General features: G+C 50.3%; 1 protein-coding gene across 8 annotated transcripts in view; it reads left to right on the plus strand.

Annotated features, from left to right (window-relative positions):
* ERG (ETS transcription factor ERG) overlaps positions 1–25072 on the plus strand; it is a 208847-nt gene that overhangs the window by 133337 nt on the left and 50438 nt on the right. The window lies entirely within an intron of this gene.

Consider the following 25072-nt stretch of genomic DNA (forward strand, 5'->3'; position numbering starts at 1 on the left):
CTACGGTTTCATTGTTGTCTTCTGCCTCTGGTACCTGCTGAAGTTACATACACAGAGGATTTGAGCCCAGGAACTGGAGCTGCCCGCAGACATTCTGGTGTTAGGTGTTGTCAAACGGATCTGACTCCGAGCCAAAAATTGAACTTCATCTAACCGCTTACTTGGAAGGCTCTGCAAGGTTTACTTGGGAAAGAAATGTAGATTTACATTGAGAACCAGATCAGGGGCTCTTGCCATGCTGTTTGTGTGTGCCCCTGTCTCCTCCAAGGACACACGATGGTCACTTGGGGGTGAAAGCTGGCCAGCTCAGGTGCCTGTAGCTCATCCCCCCTCACCTTGGGCGAAGGCACCAGGAAGCTCCCACGTGGCTGGGAGAGTTGGACCATGGAATCCTTTGCTTGTATGTAACTTGCTGCCAATGCAGAGATGGTATAAATTACTGTGAGCAGGCGTCAGTCCCATGTGCTCTCTTTTCCCAGCTCCTGCTCTGGAGAGTAAGGGCTTCTTTCCCACTGCACGCAGGAGGAGGCAGGGACGCGCACAAGTGCAAGCCGGGAACGCAAGACCCTGGGCCAGGACGCTTTGCCCTCGGTGTACACCTTTGTCTTGTCACTCCCTAGTGCTGTTATTAGAGGCCGGGCTGGAGACCAGCGTGAGGGAGGCAGACCTTGGAAACTTAGCCTTCGAGTACAGACATCCCTGCGGCCTTGGATGTCATGACTCAGCTTCTGGAAAAAGAGAAATAGGGTTTGAAGGAGACGGAAGATCTAGTGTTAAGATGGACTGTTTTGAGAGCTGTCTTTGGCCATCATGAAGACTGGGGAGAGAGAAATTTGTTTAGAATATGGTAAAACCTAAGTGCAGTCACACTAGCAGACAGACCTGTTGTTTACACAGAGCATCTGCCCTCAGGTTCCTTTGCATCTGTGCTTAACTGCTCGTGTTCAGGGCCCTGTGTGGGGTGTGTCATGCACCCACATTGGTCTGTATCGACCTGTAAGGTAGATGGGTCTGATCCTTTATCATTAATACCATGGACACGGTGCAGCGGCTCAGTATAAAGTAATGCTAAAGCCAGCTATTGCCCGAGTGGCAAGTTGTATGACCTCCGAGATTTCTCTTCAGTGTTGTGAAAGCTATTTTTAGCCGTAGGGTCCCAACCACTCAGCATTTCCCATGGGCCAGCGCACACAGATAAGGTGAGATCACAGGTTTGCTCCCCGTGAAAGTGAATAACTTATTAGAGATAAAAAAACCCCAACACCTCCCTTCTGTGACCACAACTGCATCACTCATGCAAATACCTGTCGGGCTTGCAAGAGGAATCGAGTCAAGAGAGAAGATAGCTCAGTGCAAATATTCCTGCTGTTGGGCAAGAAGAAAAAAAGGAAAGAACACACCACCCAAGTGTGCTCCCATTAGCAGATGTGTTCCCACATGAAACCGACTCTGTCCAACGCCCCGAGCTAGTGGCTTTATGTAAGAATGCCCCGAGCGGTTTTCATGCGAATAGCTGCAGCTTGCTCAGACGGCGGCCCAGCTACCTGAGCTAGAGCAGAGCTGAGCCTCACCTTCCCCCTGGACTTTGTCATCCCAGCACATCTGCAGAAAGAGGCCGTTTACGTGAAATTCAAATCTGGTTGTTTAGTCTACAAGGCGGGGGGGAAGGCCTCTGTCTCTTTAATGTTTATAACGGTTGGACAGAGCTTGTCGGGTGAAGGTTAATTGCTCTCCAGTTTAAGCAGTTGTGTGCCCAGATGGGTTATCAGGGCTGAACACTCGTTACAAGATTAATCTCATTTCCGACAAGACTTCCCTTTCCTTCAACTGATTTTTGCCCAGCGATTGGAGCTGTCAGCAGCCGTTGAAAGAAGGGTGGATTACTCTGGGATATGAATGCTGGTGCGCGGGGAAACAATGCCGAGCGGTGTCCTATCTCAGGGAACATCTCCAGGAGAGCACATCTCAGGGGTGCTGCGAAGGCTAAGGCTTCTAAACAGCGGGGACAGCTGGGCCGCTTAGACCAGTGCTCCCTGAAATCGCGCGAGGCACTCAGCCGCCTCTTCGGTGCAGGACCTGCTCTTACGGGAGACAGGAGGCCTGCGCCTGCTTCTGCAGGTTTCATTACTGTGCTCTGATCACATCTTCTCCTGGGCCCCACTGCTGTGGTGGGGAGCTTTGTGCAGTGTCTGCAGTGAATTCTGTGGCCGGAGATGCCTCTCCTGAGACACCCCCCGCATTTAATTCCTGTGCGCATTTCAGGCTTCTGCTTAATAACGGGTTTCTGAGATACCATCACCACGTATTTGCCTAAAATCAGTGGGCAGATTTTAATTTTTTTTTTTGATAACTAGTAGCTTCATTTCTTTGGTTTGTCTCAAGACATTCTTCCACAATCATGGCCAAGAAGCTTTTGATCCCTGTGAGATTTGGAGTGTGCGAATCAACTCATTTATTTTTTTACTGTCTCTTGGGCACCCACTGTGGCCATGGGCATGCGGGACAGGCTCACTGGTTGCCTGTAGGGATGGGGGAGGGTGTGACAAGTAGAACATTGTGGAACAATGACAACTGACTATGTCAGGAGGTGAGGAGCAAGCATGACCCAGGCTGGTGACAGGGGGGCAGGAGCCCCAGTAAAGATCAAGTGGTGGGGGAAGGACGCCCCTAAGGAAATGTGAAAACAAGGCTTGGATGTCCCAGGAACTGTGTCATGGGCAGAGGGAGCAACAGGGGCCCAGAGGCAGGGATAGGCCTGGATGTCTTGAGAACAGCGACTGTATTTTGCAGGGGAGGGGAGGGGAGCTGTTTACAGGTGGTGGGCACCACAGGCTCTTGGAGCCTAATTTCTCAGAGGAAACCGTAAGAAAAACAATTCTTCTCTAACAAAGAGGACCATCTGCTTATGTTGTCTCCAGGGGCAGACTTGTACCAGGTGTGAAAAGACTGGGAAATGACTTGGCCATGAGGTGCCCTTTTCGGGAACCCAGAGCTAGAGTCATGGGGAGAAACTTATATAGGTTCCCTTCCCCTCTTCTTCCCATCTCCATACATTGCCTCTTTCCACGGGCTGGGCTGGTTTTCAGTAGTCTCCAGTTTCCTCTGTGCCATAGAGCCTTTGCAGACATTTCAGTCCTGGGCCACTGGAGCAGTGTGCTCTGAGGTCAAACACACACCCTTTGGAATTAGGCGTCTGGGTTAGGATTCTGACGCTTACTAGCATTATGCTCCAGGCAACGTGCTGAGCCTCAGTTTCCACATCTTTAAAGTGGGCATAATGGCAGTTCCTACTTTAAACAGCTAGCGTGCAGGTTAGATGTATGAATTCACATGGGCAGCTCTCACAGAGCCGGCCACGCTGTGATCGTGTCAGTAACGTTAGCGGTTATTCTTACGAAGATCCTGCATTGGCTGTTTCCCTTGCTTAGAGTCGCCTGTTTCCCCGAAGAAAGGAAGGATAAGTTATCATTAAGCCCAGAGACATTTTGGTTGGTTAGACTTATCACAGTGTTTCTCCAGAATAAAATAGATGGAGCTAAGCCTTTCACTGTGCCCTGCTTCCGTATTCTTCAAACAAGGGGCAGACAGTCACCGCCCTCCGCCCAGGCAGGAATCTCTGTTTTCCGTGGCCCTGCAAGACCAACTGTTTTATCTGTCCCACAAGCCATCACGTGGCTCAGTGAGATTTTTAAACCCACAAGAAGTGCATGGTTCTCAGGGCAAAAAGCTGAGGAAGAGAAAGGAGACAGGATGGAGTTCGAGTTGCTGGTGCACGGTCTCCTCTGGGCCTCTGACGGACTGTGACGCTGAGAGCAGGGGACAGGCCCGCCCCAGGGGCCCGTCAGGGCTCTGTTGCCTGAGCTCACCTGAGCCGAAGATGCTTGGCCAGCAGGCAGACTCTGCATCGTCTCCGAACACCTGTAAAGGTTGTGCCGAGTGGGACCCATCTGCAGGTGCTCTCCCTTCCTATTGAGAAACTGGCCATTTCCCGTGTCCCAAGGTCTTCTAAGGAATGCACAGCAGTGAGTGCTGGGTGGGGGTGGCAGTGGGGGTGGGAGAAGTGACAGGAAATTGTCAGGCATGACCATTTTGTCAGTGGATTCCAAGACCGACAATGGGCCTCACCTCTTACAGTTAGTCCGTGAATGACTCAGGCCTCACCAAGGACTGCCCCTCCCTCCCAGCTTCACTGCTGTTTGTGGGAAGGAAATACTCCTTAAAAGATAGACTTACTTGCGAGTAGGCTTCTAACCATTCTTTGTTAACCCTGATCTCATTCCATCTGAAGGGAAAAAAAACACCCTTAGCTTATTTTTTCAACTTCCTTCCTCTTCTGGTGTTATATATACATGTTTATTACTTATTATATATATTTATTATGTATAAAATATTTTAAAAATATGTGTATACCTGTTTTGTTCCAAACTCATTTGCTTTACATAGGTAGGACTTAAGTGAACTTTAAAATAATATCTATACCACCCATTAAAATGCAACCTCATTTCATAAAATAACAGTATCGCCAGACTGTCTCCCTCCCTTTCCGCAATCTCGACTATTTTTCCTTTTCCGTGAAGTGAGGGATGTTTCCTTCTAGACGTTTGTAAATGCTTCTTAATTTTTCACGCTCCCCAAGTTGAGTCAGTTTCCCGTTCGTCAAGGTAAGATTCAGTTCGAATCATTCCTATCTCAACACTCTGGTGGCGACAATAACTGTCGTCTTATTTAAAGGATTCTTAAAAAAGACACACAAAACAGTTTCATGTATGGAATTAAACGTAGGATCATGTTAATATAAAAAAATGGGCTCAGTGTTCCACAGAAAAGCAAGATACAAGAAGGGATTTACTGAGGCTAAGCGACTTCATCGACCCCCCGCCCAGACAGAGTGCGCGTGACGTCAAGATGGGCCTGGGTGATTGGAAAACCAATGCAGGAAATTGCTCGACGGGGCTCAGTCAGGACAGAGTGTACTTGGCTTTGCCTCTGCGTTATGAAATCTGAGTCATAAATTTACATTTCAGAGGTAATTAGCACCTCCTTAACTCAACCTGAGCAGCCAGGGGGTACACACCAAGGAAAAAATCCGCTTCCTGGCGGTGTCAGACCTCAGGTTCAGAACCCGCTGCAATGGCTGCAGCTACGCCCCAGGCTGGAGACCGCGGTCCTTCCCGCTAAGAGGGCCGGGGACCTGCACTCTCCGCCGTTGCTGAGGAAGAACCAGAGCTGCCTTCTCCCCGCGGGGCGCCTGCTCCTGGAGGCTCGGGCTTGGGGCTGTGGACCCCGCAGCGTCCAGCCAGCTCATCCTCTTGGTTCTCGGGCATGTTAGCCTCCTTTCAGTGACCCACCTCCACTCTTGGTGTCCTCTCTCCAAAACACAGACTTGGCCGTGCCGGTCCCCTGCAGAAGTCCCTTTCCCAGCTCCCCACGCCACGGGACAGGTCACGCAGCTCAGTGAAGCAGATATGGGCTCAGACCAGAGACCCTCTGCATCCCACCACCCGCACCCGGGGACCACAGGCAGGGTTCTCCGGCGTGGTGGGGACTTCCAGGCCCTGCTCGTGTGCTGGCAAACCTTTCCTTGTCCCCTCAGGCCCAGCCCGTGTCCCTCCTCCGTGAGGCTGCCTGCTTCATACACTGAGCCCCCCTCGGGCTGTGCTTGGAGAAGGGGATCATCGTCAGGGATGAGCGCCCCGAGGTCTGAATTCTAGTTCTGGTGGTTCTGGTCCTGGGCGGTGGGGAAGCGGGTCTCAGCTTTGTTCGGAGGGGTTAGACTAGAAGAGGAGAGCACTTTCCGCGCTGCTGCTGTCCCGCTTCTGGGAGACGGCAGCCTGACCTGGTCCCGCCGGGCCCGCCCGGCATTCCCGTGAGCGGAGGCACCGGGGCTGCCGCCGTTCAGGGCCACCCCTCCTTGTGCCTTTTGGGGATCCATTCTGAGGCGCAGACCCCCTCATTTTCAGGAAGAATGTCCTGCTACCGCTTTCAGCACTCGTGTGACGTAATGAGTCTGCTCCCTCTCATTCTGTGCCGAAAAAACACCGAGAACAGTTCTCGGACTTGGCCACGTTCGCAGGATATGACCCATACGTGGAGTCACCGGGGGAATGGAGTGCAGGCTAGGGGTGACCAAGACCATCCAAAAATGGCCCACAATCCCCAGATTATTTCTACTTCATTTAAAAAACTGTTTTTGAAAAAAAATTTTCAATTTACGGAAGAGTCCTGCGGGTAGCACAGAGCCCCTGTCCTCTGCGCCTCGCTTCCCCGGTGTTGCCATCCTGCACAACCAGGCGCAGGGGTCAAAACGAGGAGATTGACGTGGGTCCCGTTACTGTCAGGAGTCAGGAAACCCGGCTCGAGGGCTAAGCCCAGCCGCTGCCTGGCTCTGTGTGTCAGGTTTTATTGGGGCGCAGCCCCCCATTCATTTACATGCTGCCCTTGCTGTCCAGCTGCAGCGACGGGGTTGAATAGTTTCCAAGGAGACCTCGTGGCTTGCAAAGCCGAAAATATTTACCGTTAAGTATTGGCTCTGGATAGGAAAATAGTTGCCACCTCCGCCTTTTAAGGAAACTGCGCTTTATTCAAATTCCCCCAATTTTCCACTGGTGTCCTTCTTCCGGGGCAGGAGGCCGCATTGCCTTTGTCTCCCAGCTGTGCCAGTGTCATTTTGGGTCCTTTTTTTCCATGGCCTTGACGTCCTTGAAGAGCCCTGCTCAGGTCTCCGGTGGGACGTCCCTCGCTTGGGGTTTCCGCGTCTAGGCGGAGGCTGTGGGTGCTCGGGGACGGTCCCTGGGCCGCCGTGTACCCGTCTCACTGCGTCAGTCAGAGCTCCGTGATGCCGATGTGTCATCTTGCTTGTGGCCCGACCGGGGCTGCTGGGCTGAGGTGGCGTCTCCCCTTTTCCCCACCACAGCGTGACTGCTTCTTCCCTCCATACTTCACGCCTGAGAAGCAGGTCACTCTGCGCAGCCCCACTCGAGGGGAGGGGCGTTAAATGCCGCCTCCTGGAGGGGGAATTACCCGAGATTTTGTGGACATGTGTTAACATAACAACAGTAGTTGACCAATATTTTACGGGAGATACTTCAAGGGTGCTCAGATATCCTGTTTCTCCTTAAAGTGTCACCCACTAATTTGAGTATCCTGCCGACAGCGGTTAGGACCCTGAGTTCTGGGGGTGATTTTATACGTTCCTTCTATGTCTATTATCTGGGACTCTTCTATAAAGAAGAGTTGTCTCTTCCCCCCCGCTTACTGCTCGAACCCCATCGCTCACTTATATCAGTATAGGCATGTGGATATTATGTTGTTCTTTGGGTTTTAATCCAGTTCTCGTTGTTTACTTTGTCGCTCACTTTGTCCTAATGTTGGCTCCCGGGAGCTCTCTGTCTTTCCCGTTGGTTCCCGCATCCTTTTGACACGTCTCTGCCTCTTTTTCTTTCTCGAACACTTCTCCTATTTCATTTTGAAGCACATTTTTGCAGACTGTTCTGTATTCTGGAAACATGCTGTACTTCAGAATCCCAGCTCCAAAGGAAGTAGGCAGGTCTTCGGGTCATTGGCAGCCCCCCTCTTCCCCCCCACCCCCGCTGCCCTGCCTCATGCCGGGTCTGCAGGCTGGGAGCTGAGGTCAGCCCACGGAGCCAGGTTCAAGTGTGGCCTTCCCAGGGGGCTCCTCGAGATGGAGCACAGCGAACACCGAGACATGGGAGACAAGCTGGGATCGGCCCTCAGGTCGGAGCTCAAGGTTGGTCCCTGTGCAGTCATTTCCTTCTTCTAAGGTCATGAAAAAGAGCAATAAGTAGTGTGACTTCTTTCTTCCCCCAGCGGTATGATTTACGAATGCCTCTCTCGACATGTTCGTCTTCTTTCCTTTCCCTCCTGGCTCTCAGCGCTCCGTCTCCCTCACCTTAGGGCTCCCGCTCTCTCAGGAGCCTGCACAGTAGGCTTAGCTCAGTGGGGGTAACAGACACGTGTCTGTGGGACAGTCAGAGCATTAGAAATGACAAACAGACTCACAAGCAAACTTTTAGAACACAACCCATCTTTATCTATAAACTGGGGATCCTAAAACCTCTCCTAGGTCCCTGTGGAGTGGGTAGAAGGCTCACCTGAGATAATGGCCGAAAGCTGTTCATTAAACTGGAAAATTCTCCACATATAACCTAGTAAATGTCTGCACAATGGTCAATCTAACATTCATTTCATAAAGCTCTAGAACAAAATATATTATCTGAGCACTTTAGGCAGCATATAATAGGGCGTCATTTCACTCATACGCATTGCCTCGTGTGTGCCCGGCGTCGCTCTGGTCCCGGGGAAACAGTCTCCGCCCTCCCGGGTTTACGTTCGGGTGTGTCCAGTGTGCGTCCACACTAGCCATGCATACTCTCATTGAGATGCGTGTACTTTCACGAGACCAGACTGTGAGCTAGAGAGGGTCCTGGGGACTCCGTGCTGTCGGCAGCCCGCCTGTATTGCTGGCAGTCTGTGCTACGTCAGCTCTCTGGTTTATGTGTTTGTTATAGCTTATGTGTTCATCACAGCTGATGCCCGTGAATGATACAGGAACATTAGAGTTTTAAAAATAAATGTTAATTTGTATGAAGACTAAAATTAGATTATGGAGTTTAGTGATAAAAATGGGTAGTTTTATTGCTTGATCTAAGTATTAAAATAAGGCAAGGTAAGGAAAGCTCCAAAGAAATGACTACACCTTGGGTCTCAACTAGATGCAAACGCCTCTTGCCTCCCATGCAGGCGGGCGGTTGGGAATGTGTGGGCGTTTGGGGTTGGCATGATCTTGGAGGGAGCGGCTTGGCAGTCAGTGGGCAGAGCCAGGGATACCTTCGAAATGTGGCCTAGTCCCACGTGATTGAGGGAGGTGGCCCGCCCAAAGTTCCGACAGCGCCTCCTGTTGAGAAGGGTGACACCTAGAGGAGTGTCAGATTGCTGGAGCAGTTAGAGACCCGTCTCATTCTTTCCGGACATCCCCAACCACATTAAACATTTATGTTTTATCCCATCTCTACTTCTGTCACACATTCATAGTGAGTCTCAAACCTAATTAAAGATCCTGATCCGGGAACAAAATTGTTCAACGACCAGACTACAATTAGCTTTCGACAAGTAAAAAAAGTATTCTGGCATCATTGCTTCATTTTATTTGTTTAATTTCCCTCTTTCCTGAACTTGAACATTAAGATTAAAAGTCTGAGAACTCATTGGCCAAACGTGAACATGATCCCAGGCCTCTTCGAGTATGCATGACCCAAAGCAACGTCAGTGCCCAGTAACCTATGGCAAAAACGGGGGGCTGGGTGGGAAAGGGGAGCAGCTTGCAGATTTTCCGCTGTCCGAGAAACACCTCCGACCCAACAGGCTCTGAACAGATCGCTTGATCCTTGCTCCAAACCCAGCCCCGTCCCGTCTTCCATGTTGGCCTTTCTTTTCTTTTTTTAATTTTTAAATCTAATTGTCATGTTTTATTTAAATTTTTAAGTTTTTAAAATTTATTTTTGAATTATAGCTGACCTACAGTATTACATTAGTTTCAGGTATGCAGCGTAGTGATGATACGTTTCTATAATTGCCAGAGTGATCCCCCGGGAAGTCTAGTACCCACCTGCGCCATATGTGGTTATTAGAATATCACTGACTGTGCTCCCTGGGCCACATTGTACATCCCAGGACCATCCGCTAACTACCCACCTGTACTCTCAGTCCCTTCCCCTTTGCACCCAGCCCCCCAGCACCCCCCCGTGAGTCTCTTTCTGTTTCGTTTGTTCATTTTGTCTCTTAGATTCCTCATATAAGTGGAATTGCTTGGTATTTGTCTTTCTCTGGCCTTTCTTGTTTTAGAACTTGCTCTGGATTCAACAAGCGCATTGCTTTAAACCTTCTGCTCTTACTGTAGGGCGATTTTAATAGCCTCATAGAAAAAGAAGTGGAGAGACTATAATGCTGCCCAAGCTGGTTGTACTTCCAGCTTTCGTCCTGATATTCTGAAAGCTGGGCGGTTTCTTTTGGTTCCCGTTATGGGATTTGGCCTAGGAAGCAGATTCACAAACGGAATTCTGACCCTGCAATGTGGGGGGCAGATCCCGCCGCCCCTGTAGCCCCTCAGCTATCCGGGGTGTGCGCGTCCAATGTGTTTGGTCAGGTAAATGGAATTAGGACGGGAAAAGCGGCACACCTAATTCTTCCAAGTAAATGATTTTTTGTTATTTGTTACTTACATTATGTTAATGGAAGTAATTTAGAAAAAACGATCCTACAACTTTAGTCGATTAGACAAAGCTACGGACCAGGGTATAGGATCCTTGGTAGTCCTTTGTTCCTGCCAGCTTTTGTCCCACTCACTTGTGTATGTGAGCTCACCTTCACAAACTTTAATCACAACGCAGCAGCAACAGCAATAAAAATAGAGACCAAGTATAAAGTACTTACTAAGTGCCAGACATTGTGTTGTGCTATATGGGTCAGAGCGGCTGAGACAGATGTGCAGTGATCATCCCCATTTCACACATCAGGACACAGCTGCAGAGAAGGGAAGTCACCAAGTAGGGCTGCGGGCGTTTACTGACTCCGGGTGGGCCCTGGAGATACAGACGTGAATCTGCTCCATCCCTGCCCTCCAGGAGCCCACAGGTTAACGGCCTGAGGCAGACCAATCAACCGTGAGGGTGCAGTGATGGTGTACACAAGTTGTAAACATCTCTGTGCAATACAAACGATGAAAAAAGACAAATTACTGGGGAAATCATTGCAACAAATATGACAAGAGCTAATACCAGTGATGTATAAAGATTATGTTGGCTCCAAATGAGATTGTTAAGTGAACATACTCTGTGAGCCGTATAGGAGGGGATACGAGGGGTTATAATTCCTACCCTAACATCATGTCGTCAACATGAGTTTCTTACAAATTAATATTGCCTAAGAGGAAATATTTTATAATATTTCCTAAAAGAAAAGAAAGAGAATAATTAAAATGAGTCGATACATGTTTGACATGTGAATTAATTGAGTTTAGGACTCATAGCTATAATATTAAAAACAAGGATGTCCAGAGACTGAAGAAGGGATTGGACTTCAGTCCAAGTGGCTTGGATTCTCTGACCAAAACCGTTTTTCTTGGAAATGCTTCTACACGGGAAACAGATCATGTGACCCTAGTGGGGTCAGTTCCATCAGGGGTCTCAGGTTGGGCCAGGGGCTGGGAGCAGGCCTTCCAGTCTCATCTTCATGGTGAGTGCACACTGCTTTTGCTGAGCTGGCAGGCTTATTTGGGGTGGACCGATGGCGAACTGAAGACCCTCCAAGGCTCGCTTTGGGTTCCAGTTGCCAAAAGGGAATTTAGAACATTCCATTCTTGCCTCTGCTGGCACATGCGTTGAAGTTCCGTTACCTGTGCTCACCGGGACAGCGAGACCCTCAAAGTCACTCCATTATCCTTGCCAAGGAGAACATCTTTAGGAACCGAGGCCAGTGCTCTGGGCATTTTGAAAATCTCTGCTTCCCTTCAGTTTAATTTGTGCGTTTAGAAAACAATTGAGCTCACGGTATTGAGACCATGCTAATCCCAGTGCTCCCCGAGCCCCCCACATCCAGAGAAGCACCCATTTTTAAAATGTTTTTATTGATTTTAGAGAGAGAGGAAGGGAGAGGGAGAGAATAACATCGATGTGAGAGAGAAACATCAATCAGTCGCCTCCTGCACGCACCCCAACCAGGGAATAAACCCGCAACCTGGGCCTGTGCCCTGACTGGGAATCAAACCGGCGACCTTCCGGTGCACAGGATGATACTCAACCACTGGGCAACACCGGCCAGGGCAGAAGCACACGTTTTTCCTTTGCACAGCTTCAGGCCAACCGGAGAGAATAAGAAGTCAGGCAGGCGTGCCAGTTAAGTTGGGACATAAGCTCTATTGATTAACCAGCCTGATCGCTGTCAACCACAAACCTGGCCTTCCTGGCCCCCACCAGGACCTGCCACTTAAAGCACCGACAAGTCACCATGTGCACTCCGAGTGGTTTCACCTTTCCTCCCTTTCTATACGAGCTTCGAGCCACTGGCTGATGGCCAGTGACAGGTTTTAAGAAGGCAGGAAGCTGGAAGGAGAAAAACAAAGGCTTTAGCAACTCCCAGAGCGGGAAACAGGCCATGGCATGAATGGCTGAGACTTGGGTGTGCGTGAAGCCATGCACATGGGTGACGTACGCACACATACACTGCATGTGTGCTTGTATGTTTCGTCAGTTAGGCCAACGTCTGCATCATATGCCAGAAAAGTATACCTTGTTTTTTTCAATATGCAGCCTTTACTTCGAATTAACCAGTTGATTGTATGAATTGAATTTGTATGGTTTTTCTGCTCTTTGAGCCCTGAGGTATAACTACTGGCTAACTCTTGGGAGCCCCCAAGTCAAGGTACAAGTCACTAGATTTCTGTCTGGCCTGAGATCCAAGTCCTTTGAAACTGGCGATTTGAGGAGAGCGCTTTTACGGCTATAGAACCTTCTCCATGTGTCTGTCGAGGTTCTTTCTTAGTTGCATGTTCCAAATCCTGACACACGTCCTCCTGACCGCCTCTCTCTGCTTCCCCTCCAATGCCGCAGACACCTGCCCCCGCCACACCTGACTGGTTAGGATAATGCATTTATTGGTTCTTTGAAAAGGTGTGTTTCTGATGTCACACTTTGGTGCTCAGCTGCTTTTTGGGAACTGAGTAGTGTACGGAAGATGCAGGGCCTGCCAGGAGGAGACAGGTTTGTTTGGGGCAACAGTGCAGGACCTCAGCTCCTCCCTGCGGCCACACTTCGGAGCTGGCATGTTTCCTCGGAAGCGTGTGCAGCACAAGACTTTTGCGCTGACTCGCCTCTTGCTTTTGGTCTATGTGGCGCGTTGTTTCCACTTTCATTTAATGGCTCTTTCTCTGAACTACAAGATGGGACCTCATCCAGATAAAGAACAAGCTCCTTAACTCAGTGGCTTGAATCCCAAGAGTGGATGCCGATTCTCAGCAGCACATCCAGGCGTTTCTTGAGTGAGTGGAATAGCAGGATTCTCCAGCAGCGCCCACATCGTGCAGGCGAGGCCTTGCCAAGTGCGCCTGCCCCTTCTGGGTGATCGGACGCTGTCTTCATTGTGCAGGTCACTAACAAGTGACTGCAAGAGGAGGTAGTAAGAATGACAAGCTCCAGACCCCTCTTTGCAGGATATAAGTGTCTCTAGGGGCCAGAACACATTGGGAAGTTGGATTTTATCTGGGGGCAGAAAGGTGACATGGGGGAATTGCATTCCTGTAGAGGAGCCATGCATTTTGGTGTACACATGACCTCATAATTTGTTGGCCCCTGTCATTCATTGGGGAGTGCCACCTGCCAATCCAGAGATGCACTGAATGTCCCAAGGCAGGGAGTCTGTGCCTGGCTCTCCAGCTCTCACCCCGGGACCAGTGTCTCAAGCTTGGCAGTGGGTAGGTGGTAGCCTCTGCTCATTTTCTGCTAATCTTGGGTCCCTCACAGGTTACCTCCTGTTTTGCCATAGACACAGCACTTTCGAGAAGGCTCAGCTGGAAACGGAGGCATGTAGGTAGTTGGTAGCCAGGATGGGGAGGGCAGCCTGCCTCTGGGAGATTCCGTCCAGTGTTAGTCTGGGGGCTGGCCCTCAGCAGCTGGGGTACATAAAATGCCGACCCCCTGACTCTTGGTGGTTTAAGTATGAAAGGTCCGAAGTTAACACATCACTAAGTGTTATCGTGGGAGAGTTGAAATTGGCTTTTTTTTTTTTTTAAATGAGAATTTGGTCTTCAACTTAAGGGGTTGGCCAACAAGCTTCGTTTTTTTGTGACACTTGGCTACTTAGAATATGTTCTTTATAAAACCTCTTGTTGCTATAAGGCTGTGGGTTACATCAGAGAAGATGGACTGTCTCAGCCACTTTGTCAGCAGTGGCCCTTGAACTTTTTGTCCCCAGACCCTTGACACTCCAACCAATTATTGAGGATGCTAAAGAGCCTTTGCTTAGGTGGGTTAGAGCAGTTGATATTCACTGAATTAGAAACCAAAACCGAGATGTTACTGAGACATTAATTTACGAACTTATTTAAGCATAACAATAATAAACCCATTATGTGTTAATTTTAATAACATGTTATGAAAAATAACTACATTTTCCAAAAAGATACTGAGTGATAAGAGTCCCAGCCTTTCGCGTGCTTGCTAATCTGGCTGAGGAGCAGCTGATTCTCAGACCTGCCGCCAGGTCTGCTGTGCTCTCAGGTGTCGTGTGGCCCAGGAAAAATCATTGCACTCCTGTGAGAAGATGTGAGCCGAAAAGGCAAATAACCGTGTATCCTGAAAACAGTGCTGAGCAGCAGGCTCCCTCGAAGGGTCTGGGGACCCCTGGGGGTTCCTGGAACACCCTTTGAGAACTACTGACCTATGGTGCTTAGTCTGGTACCTGGCCCTGTGCCAGGCCCAGGGGTCCAGCAGTGACCGCAATGGACATATCGTCTGCTCTCCTGGAGCTTACAGACTGTTGTGGGCTGGATTTTGTTCCCCCACATTCATATGTTGGAGCCATAACCCCAGAGCCTCAGAACGTGACCTTATTGGAGATCGGGTTTTTACAGAGGTAGTTAGGATGAGGTCCTTGGGGTGACCCTAGTCCAACATGACTGGTGTCCTTATAAAAAGGGGAATGTGGATAGACACGCGAAGCGGGAAATGGCATGAAGACATGGGGAAGACGGCCGTCTTACATAAGCCGGGGAGGGAGGCCTGGCGCAGGGACCAACCCTGCTGACAACTTGATTTCAGATTCTGGCCTCCAGACTATGAGAAAAATTTCTGTTGATCAAGTCCCTGGTCTGTGTTTTTTTCTTTCGAAGCCCTAAGAAACTAACACTCAGACCATGGACTGAAAGTCAAAATTGGCTTCAGAGCAGCCTGGAGGCCTGTGTGGGTGACGGGGGAAAGTTCAGCAGCAAAAGGGAGCCACCCTTTCTTAACGGGAGGCGCGCCTGCCAGGTGGAGCTCTAGCTTTGGGCTCTCCATAGGTAGGTGGAGCAGTAAGCAGTTCTTTTAAACAAAAACAGACTCCTCGAAACAGAGGCCAAACTGATGGTTGCCAGAGGAGGGTGGGGGTGGCGGATGGCGGAAAAGTGAAGGGAAATAGTAACAGTGGAACTTCGCAGGTGGACAGATGGTTACTAGACTGAGTGTGGTGACTGCATCGAAGGTGCATAAATATCCGATCACTGCATTGCACCCCTGAAACCGATACGATACTGTATGCCAGCTCTACATAAATGAAAAACACAAAATAAATGCCTCCTTCCTAAAGCAAGTTTATCATTTTGTTTAAAGAGGAAACGGCTGCTCATTTGCCTCACTGCTGGAGCCACGGCACTTTCACTCCAGCTCCAGCACGAGGAGAGCAGAGAGGAAGTGAGGCCACCCACTGCCATTTGTCCCCCAGCTCCATAAACTGTGCAGACCTCACACCAGGGCTGCCGCATGGTCAGCAGTGACTCGGGGGCAGGGGACACTATGGTGCTATTGCTCCCCTTGAGGTCTGTCTCCCTGAGGGCCACCTTCTGTAAGGATACAGGAAACCTCCAGAGGTATTTTCCTTTGTGTGCAAAACCCTTTAAAAGTGGTCATGGCCATTTACAGCCTCTCTGAATGCAAAGCACATACTCTGACTTCCCAAAGTAAAGAAAGATGGAAGCTCCCGCTGCACAGGGAACAAAGGATGTCGCTGACATTCTGGTAGGTGTGGCTTTGGTGTGCACACGGCATGCAGCGTGCTTGCATTCCCATCCCTTTCAGTTCTGCAAATAATAAAATTTAAAAGAATTTTCTTTTGTGGAGACCTTACAAGGTGGAAAATACTGATACACCTCAGGAAAGAAGACAATTCCTGGGTTTTTAGCCACAGTATCTGGTGAGGTTCCCATTTCACTCCCAGCACAACCCAGGCCCTGCCAGTGGCCCTCCAGGCTCTTCCTGCCCCAGCCTCACCTGGCTCACCTCCTTCTCACTTCACCCACTTTTGCTTCCTCCTTTCTAGTGGCCACATTTCCTCCCTGGTGGTCCCTGAACCCAGTGTCCCACCCGCAGACCTCAGTGACTACTTCTCGCCTTGTTCTAGCTGCTGCTGTTGCCTGGAAGGCTCATTCCCCAGGGATCCACTGGCCTTCCTTTCAAGTTTGTTCAGGCCTCACCTCCTCCGTGAGGGCCTCCCTGACCACTCTATAGTAAAAGCATCCATCTGTACCTCTCCTCCTGACCCTCCTCATTCAGCTCTGCCTTTTCTTTCTTTTTCTAGCACTTACCGCCTTCTAAACCAGTTCTCAAAACATAATGTACATGCAGTTCACCAACTTGTTAACCTGTTAAACCCGGACTCTGATTCGGGTAGGGCCTGGGGTTTTGCACATCCAACAAGGTCCCAGGTGCTGCCGGTGCTGCTGGTCCAGGCATCAGACTTTGAAAAGCAAGGTTCTAATTCACTCTAGAAATTACATGTTTATTTTGAATTTAAAAATTTTTCTGTTGCCTGCCCTTGAGTGGATAATGAAGGGAAAGGCTGGGAGTGTAGATTTGAGGGTGTTACAAAGAGCTCACTGCTGATCTTGGCAGGGCAGCCCCGGACCACACTGCAAGACTTGGGGTGTGGGCATGCTCAGCCCCATTCATCACCAGCTACCCCCCCTACCCGCTGACACCGAGACGAACACACACACACTCTTTTGCTTGAAAGCGAAGAATGAAGGTTAGAGACATTGACCTCAGTGAAAATAAATGATCCTTAGTGATCCACATGGGTGGACAGATGCGTGGAAGTGCCTTGCGAGATTAGAAAGACTCTACCAGCAGTAAATGCTTAACAAAAAATCCAGCCTCAGATGGCGGGCTCCTGGGAACCTGTCTGATTCCCCACTGGCCAGGACTTTCGAGGGGCTCCCGTCTGCTTGTTTTCAGGTCAGGAGCTTAAAGCTTCAGATCTGACACTGGCAGCTGTGGCTCCCTGACCTCGGCTGCACAGTCCTCCACACCTGTGCTAATTGTTCATTTAAAGTGCACCTGTGCTTACAACAGTGGTCGGGGCCGGTCCACTAGGCTGGACGACAGGGAACACACAGCATCTTTTGTTTTCAATAAGTTGCCCTTTTAAGTAGACTTAGCCACAGGCGACGTCCTCATAAAGCTCATCATGCAAATTAGGTGGGCAGGTGACTTAGAAGACCCCGTCCCCCTGAGAGGAGGTGGCTCTGCTCAGGTCACAGGCCTGGAGGGCCAAGTGTCCACCCCTTAACCTGTGCAGTGAGTGTCTTTGTGCAGCTTGGGGCCTGTACAGGGGCGCATACAGCCTGTGGCCCTGGAAACTTCCTCTTTCTCCTGGAAAAGACGGGTAGACATGGACATCCTGGCTCTGCTTCCTCTGGGGCATTCAGTGTAACAAGTATAGAGGTCCTAAATAAAGAGGCAACCCAAAACCGAGGTGTGGACCCTTCTGGAGGCTTCATTAGGGTTCTCAGGCCACCGAACGGTTCTGCTGGTTGGGTTGGGTTGGGTTGGGTATGAATGGATCCATAGACTCTGCTTTTGGCTTCCCAAGGAGACCCATTTCCAGAGGGGCTCCAGTGCCAGGGGTGCGCTGGTGTCGTCTGAAACTGTTGGACACGTTTTCAATTAATAATTCAAATGTATTAGGTTTGGAGATCAACGGTCCCAGAGTCATAAAAATGATCCAAGTGTTGCCAGCAGCCAGCTCGCTGGGGCCCGAGCGTGTTCGACAACAGGGTGTCCCTACAGCCCTGAGCTACATCATGGGAGAGACACGAGCCCAGGCAGAGCGTGAACGAAGGTCTGATACCCTGGCTTCTCGGTCCCCTTCCTGGGCTGCACCCCGGGCAGATTTATGTGCTGGAAAGTCTGCAGTGCTCAGGCGGGGCCTCCCGGGCCCCGTCAGCGGGGGGGAGGCGTCATCACTCCCGGAGCCAGGATCAGAGCTTGGCAGCAATGGGACCCTCACAGTGGGCGAGCGCTTGGCTCTCTCTACAGTGGGAGCTGGCGTCCAAGAAAAAGAAAGTGTCCGCGTTCCTGTCAGCTTAATGCAGTGCACAGCCTGTGCCAACAAATACTTGGGGACGGGATGGAAAGGAAAGGAAGGGGGTCCCTGGAGCACCTGGAGGAGGGTAGGGGCTCCAGGCCTGTGCTCCTCTCCCGGCCCGAGAGCCCCGTTTCTGTAAGACTTTTGGTGAGTAGAACCATATTTTATTGTCACTGTGGACTTTATGTGCAGAACAGCCCAGTTCCCAGGCAGGAGATGAGCCCCAGCCGCACCTGAAGACGAGAAATGGGCTCTCAGGGACCCGGCTGCTGTCTCATCATTAGGGAAGGTGTCCATGGCACGTGGGAAGCTAATTCCAGGGCGTCATGGAAAGAGCCTACAGTTAATGTCTGACCTTTCTGGCCAGTCCACAGTGACAGCTGCCCACCTTACCCACATCCCTGCTCCAAGGGGGAGAAGGTAGGGCTCCCAGTTTGGTCCTGGCAGGAGGGGATTGTCACTAGTTAAGTAAGCTATGTTTCATTTTGCTGCAAGAAGGACCTTCGAAAGCCCCAGCAGACCAGACCCTCACTTTGTAGGTAGGAGGTCAAGGCCCCAGGGCATGAGTGGCACTGAGTGGCTGAGCTGAGCCAACAGCTGGGTCTCACACCAGGGACCCCGTGTTGCCACAGCGCCTTTAAAATTCACAGGTGCCCATCCTGACACTGGCATATTGAATCTGGCATAACATGCCCATTTGGGGGAACTGCATCGATGTTTTTTTCAAATTAAAGCTGTTAAAATGCCCCCATGTTATGGGAAATTTGGGCCTGAGAGTGAGAAGGCACGGCGCGGACACCTGATGAAACGAACTGAGCCAGCCTCGGGAGGTGGGTGGAGGCCAGACATCTGCTTTGCTCGCCAGGGTTTTCCATTGTGCCAGGGTTTCTCATGAATAAAATTCTTGGAATTTTATTGAGAACAATGGATCCATGTGTCAGAGACCCACGGTGAGACGCGTTCCAGATGTGCAACACCCTGTGTTTTTAGCAGATGGACGTGTTTTGAAAGGGCCAAGCAGAGAGCTGCCTGTTTCTCACGGAGCTCCTTCTGAGGATGAGAGGGATAATTCCCAGGCGCCGCCCCCCCCCCCCCCCCCCCCCCCCCGTGCTCACACGAGGACTGTTTCAGTAAAGAAAGGATGCCAATGACTATGACACCCTGTGGGCCTGCGGGCATTGTTCGGGAGTCCTCTAGGAGGCTTGAAACCTAAGCACCTGCACCCCACCTAGGTGAGTAAGCAGCCCAGAAAGGTGGGGAAGTCCTGGGAGCGTCCTAGCAAGGCTGCGTAGAGACCCTTCCTTGTACAAGTTTATTAAAAACACCATAAGATTTTAGGGAAAATTTAAAATAAAAAGCATCATGGATCCCAAAACCTGGAAAAGATTTTTTGGGGGGGAGTCTGAGGAACATCCGTGTGTGCCATGCACGATGCTAGGGATGGAAATAAAGATTATAAGAACATCTTCCCTCTCTCCCCCTCCCTCCTTCCTTCCCTCTGTCTCTCCCCCCTCCCTCTTCCTCTTCCTCTCCCCCTCCCCCTCCCTCTCCCTCCCTCCATCCACTAGTTATGAGAACCCAAACAGCATCTGGGAGTGTAGCAGCAGTGAGGCTACAGTTTTGAGTAGGGCATCCAGGTTCCTTCCCGCACAAAACATACATTTAATAGGCATCAAATGAACTAAAACAGAATTACAGCCAAAAAAAAAAAACCACTTGTCGAACTGGGCCAGGGACCAAAGAGACTGTATCCCGTGGGGCTAAAGTGTCAGATGTGCTCATGACAATAAGATGCTCGTTCCCCCCCCCCCCCCCCCGTTAGAGAAAGACATTTGATTTTTAAGTTTAGAGCTCACAAAGCATAAGTAAGTGGCTAATTGCATACCAGAGACTATGTACTTCTTCCTGGCATCTGGCTCGTTAGAATAATTAGACTGAAAATGGATGGTCCAAACCACTGCCTCGAACCACGTGGAGAATTTGGGGCAATCACATCAACTTTCTCTGACGTGTCCTAATTAAAATACAAGTGTCAGGTTAATAAAAAGCCTTTTACGTACCTAGGATATTTGGTCCATTTAGGAACCCTGGTTGGGGGCTGGGCAGCTGTCATCAATACCACCTTTGTCATTGAAGAGATTGAGGCTCACAGGAGAAAAATGCAGCTCTACTTAAACCTGAATATGCAGATGTGCGCTGTCCCGCCTCTTCCACTGGGGACATTGTTAGAAGGTGGATTTAGGGGATCCAGACAGCAAGGGCAGGATGGGGCTTCACACTCGGTCTTCCTGATCTCAGCTGCAGGGCCACTGTGTTATAGGTGCCGTCTCCTGCATTTGGGCGCACCCCCATGTTTATCCTAAATTTGGTTACAGAAAGGGAAATGAAAATGATCTTCGCATATCAAATGAGTTATTTAAATCGAGGTATATAAATAAGATGGAGGCTCTTGATGAATATTCTGAGTGTCATTTGCTGAGTATGGTTAGAAAAACAATAAGCCTTGCCCGTCAGCCCCGCACAAACCCAGCAGGGCGCAGAGGGACCTGAGGCGCTGGGCTGCACCCTTTGCGCGCACCCAGACTCGAAACACACAAACAGGATGTTGTCCCACATGTTTTTACACTTTCTGTTCATCGCTAACGAAGGAAAGAAGCTTGTGGGAAAAAAGTGTGTTCCTCTGCGGGAGAACAAAGAAGCTATTAACGTCCCTTCCACAGCGTTCCTTTTGTTTTTGAGCCTCCCTGTGAAGGCTTGATTGACCTACCAAACGCTGTGCGTGCCTAATGTATGCAACCTGCAGAGAGTGGAGATGTGTCTTCACCCCTGAAACCGTCCCCACAATCAGTGCCGTAAACACATCCATCACCTCTGAACGTTGACTTCCTCTCCCCTTATGTACTTCTTTATTTTCTTTTTGGGGTAAGACGACTTAGCATAAGATTTAACCTCGCAGCAAATTTTTAGGGGTGCGACGCAGCATTGCTGACTGCAGCACTGTGCCGAGCTGTAGCTCTCTAGGACCTGCTCCCTCGCGTGTCTGAGACCCTGGACCCCCGCTTGCCAGGCTGTGGCCCCATCTCGTCCTGCTGTCAGGCGTTGCAAAGCGCGCCCTGCAGAGCACGGAGAGGAAACAGAGTTGCTTGGAAGTCGGGCTTGTTGGGCCTCTGGTTCCGCCAGGCTCCCTTACGCCTGGCTCGCAGGACGTGGAGCACAGTCCTGTTTTCCTGTCAGTTCCCTGGCTGTGTGGGGTCCCCAGTTCCAGCCTCGGGGGTTTCAGGGACAGCCTGCCGCCTGTGCTAACGTGGCTGCAGACGTCGGGCCAGGGGCAGGTAGCACAGCCCCCTCGTCGCCCAGCGTGGACCCCTTGCCTTAGTGCCGTGGTGACTGTGAGTGTCCACAAACACGTGATGGTGAGAAGCTGTTTCGATGCTAGGAACACACGCCAGGATCCTGCCCTGAAAATGCTTATATTTGATAAAGGGGGGAGCGAGGAGGATTCCGGGGGCGCCACGCCTGCTCGGAGCCAAGGAGAAATCCATGAGTTCAGAGCAGGGAGACTCCACTCAGGGTCCCGAGGGGACCGGTCTCCAGAACATCCTCTGCTGAAGGGATGTGCTGAGGGGAAGGAATGCGCCTCCCAGGGCCAGAAAGGAGGAGCGAGGGAGGCGAAAAGGAAGAATCCGGGTTCCCCCCATCTAGGCAACACCTGCCCTGAGGATAAGCCAAAAGGCAAGGACGTGGAAGGTCCTCTAAGGTGCCGGGTTAACAAAACAAATAGGGACGCATATAGATGGGCATGTATGTGTACACGTATGCACATGTGTATGTATATGGGTGTATATGCATGCATGTATATATGTGTTTATGTGTATGTGTATATGTTTATGTGTGTATATGTGTGTATATATGTATATGTGTATATGTCTGTATATGTGTATATATCTGTGTATGCATGTATATGGGTGTATATGCATGTATGTGTATACAGGTGTTCATATGTGTGTGTATTTATGCATATGTATATACGTGTGTATGTATATGTGTATACGTGTATACGTTTATGCATACGTGTATACTTACGTATATGCGTGTATGTATACGTGCACACATTTGTGTAGGCGTGTATGCGCGCACCTTCAGGCCAGTCCCGGGTCTCATTCTCCCAGCGCCGGGCTGCCATCACAAGTTGTAAACCTGATTGATACTGAAGTAATACCACATTGGAGAAATACGCTCTTTCGATGGCCTTCATTTGCCTATGTACATTTTTCCTTTGAGGTTAATCCAAGATTTTTTATGTTTTTGAAGGACTAAAATAGCAGTGTGTTAAATGAGAAAAACGTGAGCGCAAAGCTAGATGCTGCATTTAATATATGGTTTAATGTCTCCTCCGCTGCAGAAAAGAAAATAATGTCAAGAAGGGGCAAAATGATTCACAGCCAGCTCGACAAGGCCTCTGTGGCGTATGGCGCTCTTCCCAGCGCTATAATTAACAGACGCACCGGTCAGGTGAAGTTACTCGTCGCACGAGATGCTGGCTCTGAGTATTTAGAGTTAAACCTCCTGGGGGTGGGTTGGCCTGGCGTTGGGTGAATGGCGATGGGGGAGGCCTTCCCGGGTGTGTTGTCTGCCGTTTATGTTGCTTTTTTCTCCCTGAAATGGGATTAGGAGGAGACTTCCCAGAAGCTTCTCTTGCACTTGCTCTGCCGTGAAGAGCAGCTCTGAACACGTGGGCTGGAGACAGCGTAACAGTCTCCAGTGTCGTTAGTCTGCAGACTCCCGCTTAAGGCCTCCAGGTAGCACTGGCCGAAGCATATTTATAAACGGTGGGCCTCCCTGCCCCCTTTGTCCTGTGTGTTACTCGCTAACAGAAGCCGGGCATCCACCCACAATGAATGCACCCCAATATATGGCTGCCAGTTTGGGTCTGGGTCGTCTGATTAACCAAAGAAAAGAGCAGTTTGCTGATTTCAACGATCAAGTGAGAAATAGTGAGGCGTGTCTGGGACCCATCACTGCATGCTTTAGGCTCAGAGGCGAGCATGTTGTACTTAGAGGGTCATTTACTGGTTTTGGAGGACTTTCCACTTACTCTCCGGGCCCTTTAACCCCATCCCGAATCCGGGGAGTCGGGGTGTTTACCCCCTTACCTTCTCCCACCTCTCCTGCTACCGACCTCTCTGGGTTTCTAGGTGGTTCCATCCCTTCTCTGTGACAGCCGCTCTGCTCCTTCCACAGCCACAAGACAGGGCGGAGACGTTCTGCCTGGGGCCTCCCTTAGCCCAGCCTCTTCTTTCTTCTCACACCCGGCAGTGTGAGTGTCCCGCCGGGGGGACTCCTCTCAGGGACACAAACCCTGCGGTGCCCACCCTCGCTGCTGACTTCCTCCGCAGTCCTGCGTCCTCTGTGGGCAGGAGTGACCACCGAGCCCATAGGACTACTGTCGGGACGGAGTGGCCGCAGTTCCTAAATGTGAGAAGCCGGTGGTTATAAAACGAACCATCATTTTATCTGCCACGAAGGGGGAAGAAGCATTGCCAGTGAGGGGTGACACGCCACTGATTATAAGGTGCACCCGGGTTTCAGAGCCGGCGAACCGTGGGAAACGGGGTTGTCTTAAAAGCGGTGAAATGGACATGAAAAGATACTGCGTGCCAAGTGCCCACCAGGTCACCTGGTTCATTACACGCCGGAGGGGCTGTTTCCGAGTCCAGAGACAGTGGCTGAAGACCTCGCGTGTATGTCGTGCGAGGAGCCCCAGGCCGGACCGAGTCCTGCTTGGCCGTGTGTTTGGGGGGAGTCTCAGGAAGGGCTTTGCATTGGGTGGTAATGAGATGACTGCCGTGGAGAGGCGGGCTGTTGGGTGACGGTGACGATGACCCCGGCTTCCTGAAGTGGGCACGGCGTCGTGATAGCAAGGACACTGATTAGAATTATCATCAGAGGCGCTGATCGCAATCTTAGCGTGCTGGTCACTCTTAGTTTTCCCATTCATTCCTGTAACCGTTGGAGGAAACCAGAGGGTGATCTGGAAATCCAGGCCCCTGGGTCCCCAGTCCTGGCCTCTCCTGAATGGTTGAAAACTCCCTAAGGACCACTCCCCCTGGAGGCTTCACCGGCTCCAGCCGCGGGAGGGAGCTCGTCCTGCTTTAAGATGCTTTTGCTTTCGGCACTTGACCACACCCAGCTTGTCATGAAAACTTAAGTGTGTTGGATTCTCTGTATTAACATGATAGCATTTTTATGAACCACCGGGCACACGTTAGAAGCAAATCGGAGCCCAGAGCCTTATTTTCTGATTCTTTCACTTGCCGTAAGGGAGCCTCTCAGAAGAGCCATCTGTTTTGGGAAGGCAGCCGGACCTTCGGCTGGGAGTGGTAGTTTGCGTATAAAGTGCATTCGACTTATTACTTTCCTTTTCTTTTTTAGATTTTAATCTAAACATTTTGGATCCTTCGGTGTATCCAAATCTAGTTACTTAAAAATAAAAGCGTATTTTAGTCTTACAGTATGAAATACAATCTAGTTGCGTCTTCTCCACTTTCTGGAACTATCGTGACCGGAATCCAGAGGAAGCATCTTCACGTTACTGGTATACCTAGTATTCAAATGAAACCGCACACGCTGGACACGAACACAGCGGGCCCTTTTGTTTGGGGGCAATTTGCTTAGAATTTATGTGTTTCTCGTAAGTTCATAAAAAATGGCATTGGTCGTCTGCCACTCGCCACATCAGAATATCCCAGCTCTCCCGGAGCTACAGAAAAAAACACCCCCGCACACGCACACACACCAGTCTAAAGTTCAGGTCTTTTTATAGCAGCGTAGAGGCAGGCATATTAAATTATTATGCCACGTTCCTGCCAGGTTTTGGCTCTTTTGAATTCTCTGTTATAAAGCAACCAGCGCAGTTCCCAAGTCCCGCGGCTGGCCGGAGGCT

This window comes from Miniopterus schreibersii (genome assembly GCF_964146895.1).
Source record: "Miniopterus schreibersii genome assembly, chromosome: 5".
Classification (NCBI taxonomy): Eukaryota; Metazoa; Chordata; class Mammalia; order Chiroptera; family Miniopteridae; genus Miniopterus; species Miniopterus schreibersii.